This window comes from Harpia harpyja, chromosome 1 (genome assembly GCF_026419915.1).
Source record: "Harpia harpyja isolate bHarHar1 chromosome 1, bHarHar1 primary haplotype, whole genome shotgun sequence".
NCBI classification, from domain to species: domain Eukaryota; kingdom Metazoa; phylum Chordata; class Aves; order Accipitriformes; family Accipitridae; genus Harpia; species Harpia harpyja.
The window spans coordinates 19,451,267-19,463,279 of NC_068940.1; the positions used below are offsets into that span (position 1 = coordinate 19,451,267).

General features: G+C 34.5%; 1 long non-coding RNA gene across 1 annotated transcript in view; it reads left to right on the forward strand.

Moving 5' to 3' along the window:
• LOC128140161 (uncharacterized) overlaps nt 1-2,617 on the forward strand; it is a 33,194-nt gene extending 30,577 nt beyond the window's left edge. Inside the window, exon 4 of the long non-coding RNA XR_008234640.1 lies at nt 1,739-2,617. This is a non-coding gene — a long non-coding RNA (uncharacterized LOC128140161). The remainder of the gene's footprint in view (nt 1-1,738) is intronic.
• The last annotated feature ends 9,396 nt before the right edge of the window (nt 2,618-12,013 follow it).

Below are 12,013 nucleotides of genomic sequence, written 5' to 3' on the forward strand. Positions count from 1 at the left end.
AGAGGAATATGGTTTCAGTAATTCAGAGAATTCCCTCTTTCAGCTTTCTGTTGATTTTAGTTGCTGTTTGGGGACTGCATCAGAATTAGAAAACAGAAGACACATGAGCTGATGGAACGCAAATTGACAAAGTTATATTGAATACATATATATGAAGACAAGACAAAGAACAATTCAGTCTTAATATTGAACAAAAATACAACTACAGACAAATAACTTCAAGAAGGCTAAATGGATTAATAACAAATTGATCTTGTCTGCTCTTTGGAAATTCTCTTCAGAGGAGGAGGGGGAAATCATTAGAAGCTGAACAATCTGAAATGTGTCCTTTTACAGTTCAGTGGAGAAGTCAGGACCTCCTACTGATTATTCCATGGGAAATAATATAGAATTATTAGATTATTAAAACTGAACACTTCATAGGATGGAGATCAAGTACTGTGTACTTTTAATGTATTGTCTATTATAAACAAATTCACCAAATTTTTCAACTAGAGTCATTCATTTGGTAAATTAATGAATACTTCTATACATTATACTTTAGAGGCTTTCTAATCTCTTTAAGGATCATAAAAAGGTGAGATTCAGTAGGTCACATGTACCCACTAGTGAAGTGCTGAAGATCCCAAAGGCAAAAGAGATCAAAATGGAAACTCAGGACTGTGTTTTTAAAAAGAGTTTAAGTGGGATTATTTTCTAGTGTTATCATCTCTGTTAAATTGTGAGCTGTACAGTCCTCAGAGTATAACCCAGTTGACAAAAAATGCAGGCTCCTGAATTTAAATATTTCTAAATAGAAACAAATATATTAAATAGCTGGGCAGGAATTCACTCTAATTTATTAATCCCTTTTATTTTACATAAAATTCATGATTTATGAGTTCCTAGCAAGTATAGGAAAAAAAAAAATCAAAATCCTCTCAAGTTGAGAGCTTCAATAATGGCTATATTAATGAAATATAATATAAAGGAATTTTTTTTAGTACCCAGAACTATTTTCTCATATGTAATTTATCTATCAAAGTGTCAGGAAAAAATGAATATGGAAATATTTTTTCTAGTTTTTTTGAAAAATAGTATTAAGCACTCAAGATGTAGGCTGCCATTTTTTGCTTTAGCTGTGCCTAAAAATAGCTACAGTTACAGAAATTGTTCAGCAAAACGGAAACTTAGCTTAACTTCAAAAAGAGGCAAAAGCTTTTTTTGGCTATTAAACGTGATTACTTCCTTCACAACCTACAAAAGATCTTCACAGGTCAGGATAGACTAGTGTAAACAAGGCACTGTAGATGTCTTGCCAGTAAAGAGATCTTTGACCTCAAGAACTCTGAAACACGTATTATACAGGAAAAAAAACCAGTTTTAATCAAAACTAAAAGGGAGAAGGGCTTTTCTTCATTCACTATTATTTTTAATCTTTTCTATAGCAGTTTTCTCTAATAGTTTCAGCATGCAAACTAATTCATCTGTCCCATTACAACAGTTCTTCATTTTGGCTTTGATAAATGCAATATTGACTCATTTATTCCTGTAGGAGCAACTGTCCTTTGGAAGACTGCAAGTGTCAGGTATGATGCAGTTATTCATGAGGAGGGTGTCATGGTGGCCCCTGACGGGCCAAGAGTGCTGTGGAATTTAGATCTATTCCAGGTATTCCCAACAGATCTATGAAATTCTTGTTTGCCCTAAACTTTAGTAATAGAATAAAGAAAAATTATTGAATATTCTTTTCATCTAGGACATGGAAATTTCCCTGACTCCTCTGAGTGATGGTGGTTGAGCTACAGCAGTACAGTGGAAAAGCAGGACACTGTTTTAACACCTGTATAAGATCATGTAACCATCATCTCATGAACTGCTTTATGTTTTCAGTTGGTTTGGGTTTTGCTGGGTTTTTTTGGTTTGTTTTTCTTTAGCTCACATTTTCGTAAAGGTAGAATATAGAGATTGCTTTCTTACTTTCCCCATTCCTTTTGCCACTGCTGACATAAACTGTTTCATTAAAGACATGGATTAGGTATAAATTTTGGCTTGGTGCCCTTTGTAGTGCTCAAAAATATCCAGAATGCTGCTGCACAATTTATTCCTGTAGCTTGTTCCCGTTTTGACATCAGCCTTTATTTTCTCTCTCTTTTCTGATTCCTTTTCTTCTGTCACATCAAATATAAGCTAGTAGTCTTTACTGTCTCTGAGCGTGATGCCAGCCAAAAAAATCCAACAACAAAAAAAAGCACTTGACAGTCATTATTATGCTGTTGTGCTAAGTCTACTGCTTAGTACACTGACAATATTAGCTCATCATTTCCTTTAACTCTCTGTCTGTTTGCTTATATCCATCTAGTTGTCTTTTGCCCTGTACTTAATTTGAAAGCCCTTTGGAGCCATCTGAAGATCAGTAAAGTTCAGCCATGGGCATTACAGCAATGAAATTAATAACTATTAATATTAATCTCTAGAATCAGATAGCATGAGACTATGAAAGGAGCTTTTAGATCTAGATGGAATTACAACACTTCTAATACTGCTGATGAAGCAATACTGATTGTATAAAAGCTGTGAAAACTGTACAGATTTCATAGAAATGTATGTAAAAATAAAATTAATTCCAGTCTTCTTTCCCTTTTTTTTTGGACTTATGTCAGCAGTAGTGTTGTAAATAAAAAAATAGTCTTGAAATTAAAGCATTTGAGCATGTGCTAAACTTGAGACTCATGGCTAAAATCATGCTTAAATCATCATATAACTAAGCATGTGCTTAAGCAAGTTCCCAGCGCAACAATGAGATGTAACCACAGTGAGAACTATTCAAGCACATGGAAGTACACACAAGCACAGTAGGTTTGGGGTTTTTTTTTGTTAAAACTAATGTCTGAAAGTCCTCTGTTTCAAGATATTTATTAACATTGATATATTTAATTAATATATATGAAAACTACATGTGGATTTCCATAGTGATGTGGTTGAAATTTACAAGTCTGTGTAGGCAAAGTTATGTTCCAAAACTGCTGAGGCTACTTTTTAACATCTTTTAGAACCTTTGTGAGTTTGGCCTCAGAGAGGTAATGATCTTTACAATGAAAATATGCAGTCTTAGCATATTTGATGAAAAATGTTTGCTAATCTGAAAGTCATATTTTACATGTCTTGTGCCTGAAACTGGATACAGCCCCTTTTCTATTTGTGGCTTCTTTATAAGAATAATTTGCATTACAAAGGAAGGAACTATTCAGTCATCAAGCTGTTCCTCATAAATGTTTTCATTTCATAGGGATAACAGTTCCCTTCTGAAAAGAATTCTTCAATGATACTTCAATTAAGTTGAATACTGTAACTAGGAAAAGTTCCATTTTTATACAAGAAGATGAAATTGCAATTTAGACTTCTTCGTTATTGATTATAATGTGTTATCTGGAGAGTTTGTTCGGTGAAGCTTAAGAGTGTACCAGTATTAATCTTTTCCACTTGTTTCCATGGCTGACACCATATCATTGTGGTTCAAAAAGCTGTGCTCCATCATCCTTTAATATGTCTTTAAAAATGCTTTAAGATTTGAAATGGATTTGGTATCTTATCTGCCAAAAGCTCATGTACTGGTGAACATGTATTTTAATGACAATACAGAGCTGATCGAGTTTGATTTTTAATATTTGGGTAGAGCAAAAGACAGAGGAAGAATATTTTCGTGCTTTCCAGTCAATGAACTGGACCTGAAAAAAAAACGCAGAGTATTCTTAACACCCGTTGAAGACACTGACAGATGATGCTGCTTAACTCCATAGGAAGAACCAACAATCATCAGCTGGATTCTCTATTCTCATCTCTTTTTTTTCCTTCCCAGGTTACTGCTCGATGAATACCTGACCTTCTTTTGGCATTTCTTAGCCCACATCTTCAAAAATTATTAGAATAAAATCTCTCCTACTTCCTCAGAATAATATAGATCAAGCAAATCTTCATTAAAGAGCTACATTCTGATTAAAGAAACTAAAAAAGTCTTCATTTCTTATCCTTATAAATTCAGAAAATAATTGTTCCTGCATTTATAGGATGTTCAAACTTCATATAGGCTTTGAATGAATTGTTTGAAGTATTCTTCTCACTCTTCTGATATATTTCTTTTTACTACTGTTTCACCTAACCTAGTGTTTTCAATATAGTCCATGACCTTTCTAGCCAGTTTTTTTCTTGATAGAAAAATAAATAATTATGTAACGAAACATTTGCAGTGGGCTGTACAATCTTCATGAGGAACTGCATAGGCTCCAGACACTTTCTTTGCTGATTATATGACATTGTGCTATGTTTGTTGTGTTTACAGGGTAGGAATAATGAAAGATAACAGCAGTTATTCCCAGTTTTATTAAAAAGGATGATTTTTTTTTTTTTGTAAGTGGGAAGAGAGTGAATTTATCTAATCTTCATAGGGGTTTGATAATCTAAAATTGTTGAGAACATTGTAATTTTTTTTCCTTTCCTGCTTCTATTAATTTCTTATTTATATTGCAAATTTACACATTTGTTGCTAAGATGATGAGAGTGTAGTGTGTAAAGAGAGAATGCAGGTTCGGCAGAGTGCTCATGTGGGAAAAATAAATTTAAGTGGGTATTTTATGATGAAGAGGGAGTATCATTGTTCCAAAGCCTAGCACAATTGGACTGTAATAAATACATTTTAAAGATACCATACTTCCTGACAAGATGGAAAAAAGTGAACAGTAATGGTACTTTTCCAAAAAGCATAACTGAAAAATCTAACCATAAATTATTTTGCCATATATTTACAAATCAATTCATAATGAAGTTGATCAAAACATACTTTCTGAGGAGAATAACCTAAATCAGCATAAGAGAACTGAACAGGAAAATCAGACATCAAATGAGATTAAAAAAAAATGAATCCGCCTAGTAGTAAGTTCTCCAGAGTAATTTTAAGACAGCAGGGAGTATACCCTTTCGATACCTTGTGGAAACTATTTCCCTCACATTATTTGTAAAACTGCTTCTAATTACCTGCAAAAATTTAATGTAACAAAGCCTGACTTAATAATCAGGACTATTAGCTTTCCTCAATTTATGCCATTTCAGGAGCCTTGAAAATAACACACCCACCTGAAAATCAATTTGTTCTCCTACAGCTTGTCTCAAAACATATTAAAACATATATAGATATTGTTCTTATACATCAGAGAAAAATATTACCTTTGCTATATCACTGTCACTAAGAATATAGTTTAACAGACCAAACAGAAAAATAAACAAATTTTCCTGATTCCAAAGGCCTAAATCCAGATGTTGAAAAATTAAACATTTGGCTTAGTAGCCTTATTTTAAGGCCTGGTTGGGCTATTAAAAAAATCAGTTAATTTGAAACATTTCAAGTTTTAGCTAGTGAAATAAGAAGCGGGGGGTGGGGGGGGGAATCCTAAAATACCTGCACACATTCACACGTTCCTCCCACTCAGGAAAACACTGGTTTTCATATGTGGTCTGCTTCCTGTGAAGTGCCTTTGACATTGCAAAAATACTTCTTCAAAAAGCTGTCATGAACCATGCTGATAATTCCAGAACTATATATAAACATTTAGGAAAAAATAGACCTATCATCCCCTAAGAAGACCCTAACTGATACGCTACAATTAAGGAAAAACGAAGCATTATCAATTTCCTTCCTTTTGCAAAGACACTACACAAATGTTATTCACTTGATCCAGAATGCAACATTCAATCACTAAACCCTGAATGTATACAAATAAAACTGGCTTTTTTTTTTTTTTTTAAATTTTTAAACAAAGATAATTAATTATGTACCAAGAAAGGGAATCTCTATCCTTTTACAAAACTTTAAGTCTTTGTATCAAGTTTAGATATCTTTAGCTTCCTCAAACACATAGTGTAATTTAGGCAGAAATAAGAGGTATTCATATAGGAAGGATTAAATCATATAGGAAGGATTACATCATATAGGAAGGATTACATGACAATAATTTTTGTCTAACACCGGTTGAAATATTTGGAATTTAAGAAGGTCACTGAAGACTTTTTTTTTCATCTGGGTGGAAAAGTGGTGCATTTACAATGTGAAATTAAAAAAAACCCAATTAAATAAAAATACTGATATTTTTTAAATTATTTCAATTTTATGTAAGGAGTGTTTTTTAACTTTAAAAACTTGTATCATTTTGTGCTTGTGCTTTGATGCTCACACCTATAGAATGAACAAGGTGAGGACCTGAGTTGTTATAATTTTTTACATGTTTTTTTTCTCTTTTCTTTTGCCTTTTTTCTCATAAAGTTATGAAATGGCATAAAAGAGAAGGAGAAAAAGCTAAAATCTAATGCAATCTAATTAAGACAATTCTCTGTATTGCCAAAAGAAAGAAAGAAAAATGTAGACACAAGAAACTAATTTAGAATACAATAAAAAATAACAAACTGAAAATTTACATTTATGATGTTAATACTGCTTTGCGGTTCTGGGAAAATAATACTAAGTGTGAAAACTGCAATTTGCATTTCGAGGTTTTCAGGGCGAGCAGCTCATTTTTACTCAAGTATCCAGCCTTTAGTTCTGAAGATTTCTTATTCCTGGTCAGAATTTATTTTACTAATCATTCCAAGCAATTACTGTGTATTGAAAGGAAGAGAAAGTCTGTGGATGAGAATGTAAGGCAAACTCAGAATCTTATGTTACACCCATTATGTTCTAATTTTTACTTTTTAATTACAGAGCTCAAGCCCTCTCTATTTTCTCTAGTCTTTCGGCTTTTGTTCTCCTTGTGATCTTCCCCCTATAACTTGATATAGTCTTTCCCATCTAACAGAAGTGATTTCAGAAACTTTATATTAAACTCTATAATCTTTCAAATAATTGTATCTTATTTTCTTTTTCATTTCTGGACACGGCAGACATGTCCTTTAATACGCTGGTCTTCTCTCTTGCATTGTGGCTATGCACCCTTTCAATGTCAATAGACCCTTGGTTTACTGTCTTTCCCATACCATGTCTCCCGCTGGTGGTCTCTCTCAAAGTTAGTATCTGTTCTTGTTCTGTTTGCAATAGCAATATTGCAGCCATAGTACTCCCACGTTAGACACTTCCATTGTCTTAGCGAAGGTCCATATTAGAGAAACTTTCCAAAAACATTTCTCTTGAATTACGGGCTTGAAATCATGAGGCATTAAAGCATCTTGGTACACCTACTATTTTGTACAGTTCATGGTTTATTGGTCCTTCCTCCAACAATGGGTTCTCGGTTCTGAATTAGGATGCATTTGGTTCATGGGATAATTCGGGTTGGAAGGAACCTCAGGACATCTGTAGTCTAACCTTCTGCTCAAAACAGGGTCAAGTTGCACAACTGCATTCTGCATAGCCTGCTTGATGTCCTGATGGTGAAAAATTTTCTCCTGAACTGCTTCTTAAATCCAATTATTTCTATCTGTATTGGGTCTGGCTGAGATGGGGTTAATTTTCGCCATAGCAGCCCACATAACACTGTGCTTTGTATTGGTAGCTAGAAAGGTGTTGATAACACACCAATGTTTTGGCTACTGCTGAGCAGTGCTTGCACAGCATCAAGGCTGTCTTTCCAACATTCCCCCTCACCGGCAGGCTGGGGCTGGGCAAGATCTTGGGAGGGGACATAGCCAGGACAGCTGACTCAAACTGACCAAAGGGGTATTCCATACCATATGACATCTCCTCAGCTATAAAAGCTAAGAGAAAGGAGGAGGAGCGGGGGGGGGGGCATTCGTTATTACAATATTTGTCTTCTGAAGCAACTGCTAGGCGTACTGAAGCCCTACTTCCTGGGAAGTGACTGGACATCACCTGCTGATGGGAAGTAGATAATAAGTCTTTTGTTTTCCTTTGCTTCCACATGTGACCTTTGCTTTTGCTTTATTAAACTGCCTTTATCTTGACCCATGAGTTCTTTTCCATCTTATTTTCTTCCCACCTGTCCTACTGAGGAGGGGAATGATAGAGCAGCTTGGTGGGCACCCAGCATCCAGCCAGAGTCAACCCACCACACTATCCCACTTGGTTTTCCCTGCTGTTGACTGACCATTCCTAGAACCACTTGCCATTAGAATTGCCACAGAATTTCTGAAGTTTGTTGGGCTTCAGTTCTAGATACTGATTCCAAATGAAGTAATTCAAGCCTATGGTAGCCATCTGGAAGAGAAAATGTAGAAGAGATCCATTTCCTCCTTTTCAATAACAACACAGTAAAATTAAGCTTTTTGACATTATGTGAACTCCATGTGTCAGTATCTGAATCAATACTTGTTTTCTCTTCTCAGAAGAAGATTATTAATTATACTTGTGAATTGGTGTGGGAATCAGGGAAACATTATCTCCATGAATGCTTGTCACTGTGGATAGTAGTAGGTCATGTCAAGACACACTACAAGACAAGGCAGAATTTCCATCTGTGGGCCAAGAGTATTCCACCAGAGCTCAAAGTGCATCACTGGCCACAGGAATTTTTTTTTTAATGTTTTTATTTTTTTGTTGTTGCTGTTCCTCATAGCTGCAAAGCTCTGAACCTTCACTGAGAGGTATGTGGAGCTAAAGTTTTTTCGAGAATCTGTGTCCATTCAGAAGAGTATAAGGTCCATTGCGACAGAGCTGATTCATGTGGGATACTGTTCAAAAGCCCATTATAAAGCTATTTACACAAATATTATTGGGGTTAAAAATACCAGCTGACTTGAGGGAGTAGACCTTCAGAATGAAAAAGTAGGCTTAGATTAGATAACATAAAGATATCTAAGTACTGGTAAATTAGCTGTTTCCTGATTCACATTTTTCAGGTTCTCATCTAAATTACCTTTCATCTATCCTTTTCTCTCATCTCACCTTAGTGAGGGGAATCTTATTAACAAATACAAGTTAAATTATCATTGCTTACCAGATTTTCAGACAGGTATCTGTGTCTGCATGAACATATCTATATCTACATCTATATCTATTTCTAAAGTCAATTTCCCCACCCAGTCAAGAAGCCCCAATAGACATCTTCAGATCTTCATTATAATTCCTCAGAACCCCAATTAAAATTTTATTTTTTCATGCTGTCTTCAAAGCATCTGACAATCATTAACTCATAGAGTTTTAAAACCACTGCCTAATATTTTCTCTGGGCTTTATTTTACCACCCCCAGCTTCCAACCATCTGTCTCACTCCATCTGTTGTCTCGTCTTCTACTTAGTTTGAAAATTCTTTGGATGGGGATTGTCTTCTTGGCTCGCATTTGTGCATAGGGATCCTGACCTCTAATAGACTTCTAAGTATTATGGTAATATACATAATAGTAAGCAACAACTTCAGTTTTCAGACAAGGAAGTACATTGCAATACAGTTTGACCGACCAAACAGAAGGCAACAGAACATTTACAGTGTCTGAAAGACTTTATTCTTGGGGCAATTTTTAATGCCTTACGTTCAACATATTTCTGTAACAGTAATTTTCAAATGTCTGTATATAAGCAGTAAGCATTATTACAACTGACTGCACTGAAACTGTAATTTAGTTAGTGTGGCAATGCAAGTTAAATCTCCATCAGTTCTCTGAGATTTTAAAGGTTTATTTTCTTCCTTAAGTTTAGAGCTGCTGATTCTTCTGGAAATTCTGTTTGTATGAGTATTGATAATCTAGTCTGTGGGAATACACTATACTATTAGCCTGAGCTAATCGCTGGAAAAAAATCTGGACTGAAGTTTGCTTTATATTTACCTTACTGCCCTTATTTATACTGTCTGTTTATATGGTTTCTTTTATTTTGGTCAAAAAAACTATTAAACATTAAGAAAATAGAGTACTGCATCCCTCCACAGTTAAAGCCTGGTCAGATGTATCTCCATTACCATTTCCTCCAGAGAGAGGCTGTCAGATTTCACTTTAATTCCAAGACTTCTATGAAAGATCACCCTAATTATAGGATTCTTGGCATGGCATTTATATTGTCATTCAACTTGGTTGATGCATATTGCTGAGTTGTCAGTCTAAAAATGTATTAAATTTATTTTCAAAAGATATTTTCATTAACTATTTACTTGTTATGCAACTGGAATATAAGATAAGCCTTTTAAAAAACTTTCTTAAAAATAACTATACATTTTTCATTACAGATTTTGAGCTTGGGTCTCACTGAGAACCTCTCTATGTCAAAATGCTGAACCTAAGGAAATTGCTGCAAATTTATTCTTAGGTTTGGCCTCACAATCAGTGCATATATTCCCAGCTCAGCCTTCAACACAGGCTATGTGAAAATTATAAGGAAATAAATAGAGTGTATTATCTTCTGAAGTATATTCTTATGTTCTAGCTCATTAGAAAATATAAAACTTTGGTATAGGGTAAGAAGTTTCCCTTAACCATACGACACTACTATTTTAGAAGAGTTTTACACAGATCTGCATATGAAAGTAACAGCATTCAAGGTTTATAGTAATTGATGAAAAGAAAGTAAATAATGAAAAAATGCGAACAAATAACATTTTGGGTGGAAAAAAATTACATACCTGTTGCTGCATTCTGGAGATGGATTCAGATGATAGTATGATGATCTTTGCTTTTACCATGCAACTCCAAAAATACTTATGTACATTTTAGTTTTCTTTCCTGCCAGAAATATTCATATATAAAACCAGGTAAAAAAAAAATCCTATAGAATATTACTGTTGGAAAGAAATAAAAAAGAAAGTAAAACTGCTGAGCTAATATATGCTTATATAAATATAAAATATATTTTCAATAGATAATGTGTTAAAATAACACATCCCAAGCCATCAGTTACACCAGTTAAGTAACCAAAGTAGATCAGGCAATTATCTTTCTGAAAAATTTCCAGCCCCCTCAAAAGCTGTGCTAAACCTGCAACCTGCAATAATATGCTGGTGGTGAAATGCTTTCTGTCTCATGAGTTGAACATTTGACTCAAATGATTGCCTCCTGCTCTTTCAGAAGCCTGGTGCAATGAGGAAGATGGCAGTGAATACCAGCAAATAGAATTTACTTAGTCCTGATTTCAAATAAACCAGTGAGCTTGTGGCTACTTCATGTCCAATTCTCTGTGGTAAAAGAGGGAAGGCCAAAGACCAAAGGATTAAAAATTTTTGGTAATATGATGAAATGCTAGCCACAGTTGAGTGTAGAACAAGTATATAAACATGTGAATGAGTGCCACTGCATTGGTTTTGTTATCTTTCAATTCACAGTAGTGCATCTGATTTTTTCTTTCTGTTTTCCTTGGTTTAATAGATGCCATGTCAAAACACTTTAGTAGACTGTAAAAAATATTTAGAGACTTCTGAGTGCCAACAATATTACTGTAATTATCATAGAAGTGATGTACAGCATTAAAAAACCATTCTTATTTAAGAATTTATTATTTAAATAGTGCAGTTGAAAGGCACGATCAAGTAACTGCATAACAGAGTCAAGGGAAGCGGAGAATCTACTTCATTGTGTAGGACAGTTAATTTATCTTCTTTACTCTGGAATCCTGCTTGTCACATAGAACTGTGAGGGCAGAGCTGAAGCTCAATAGCATAAGGCTTATTAAAAAATAAAATACATTTCAACCCCACTTTTAAAGTAGTAGAATACAAATTAATTAGGATGCTGCCAAATGAATTATGCAGCTTATGTTTCAGAATTGCACAACAATTTTATGTGGACTGAGGTTTAAGTACCCAGCTTGAATTAAACATGCAGTTTACAGTTATTATTTGTATAGAAACAGCACACGAGTTCAGTCACAGAAACAGAACAAAATTAAGAGTTTGCACCCGAAGGGTAGCTATTTTAAACATCCCCCCAGCATCTTAAAAGTTCAGGCACAAAGTATTTGATCACCTGTTCTAACTTCAGGTATCTATAACGTATATACAAGTCAGTCATCGTGATTTCCTTTACAGGAAGTGGAGAAAAAACAAGTATCGTTAGAGTGAGTGTCCTCAACCTAAGACACATGGGGTAGATCATGTTATTTCTCTACAAAAAA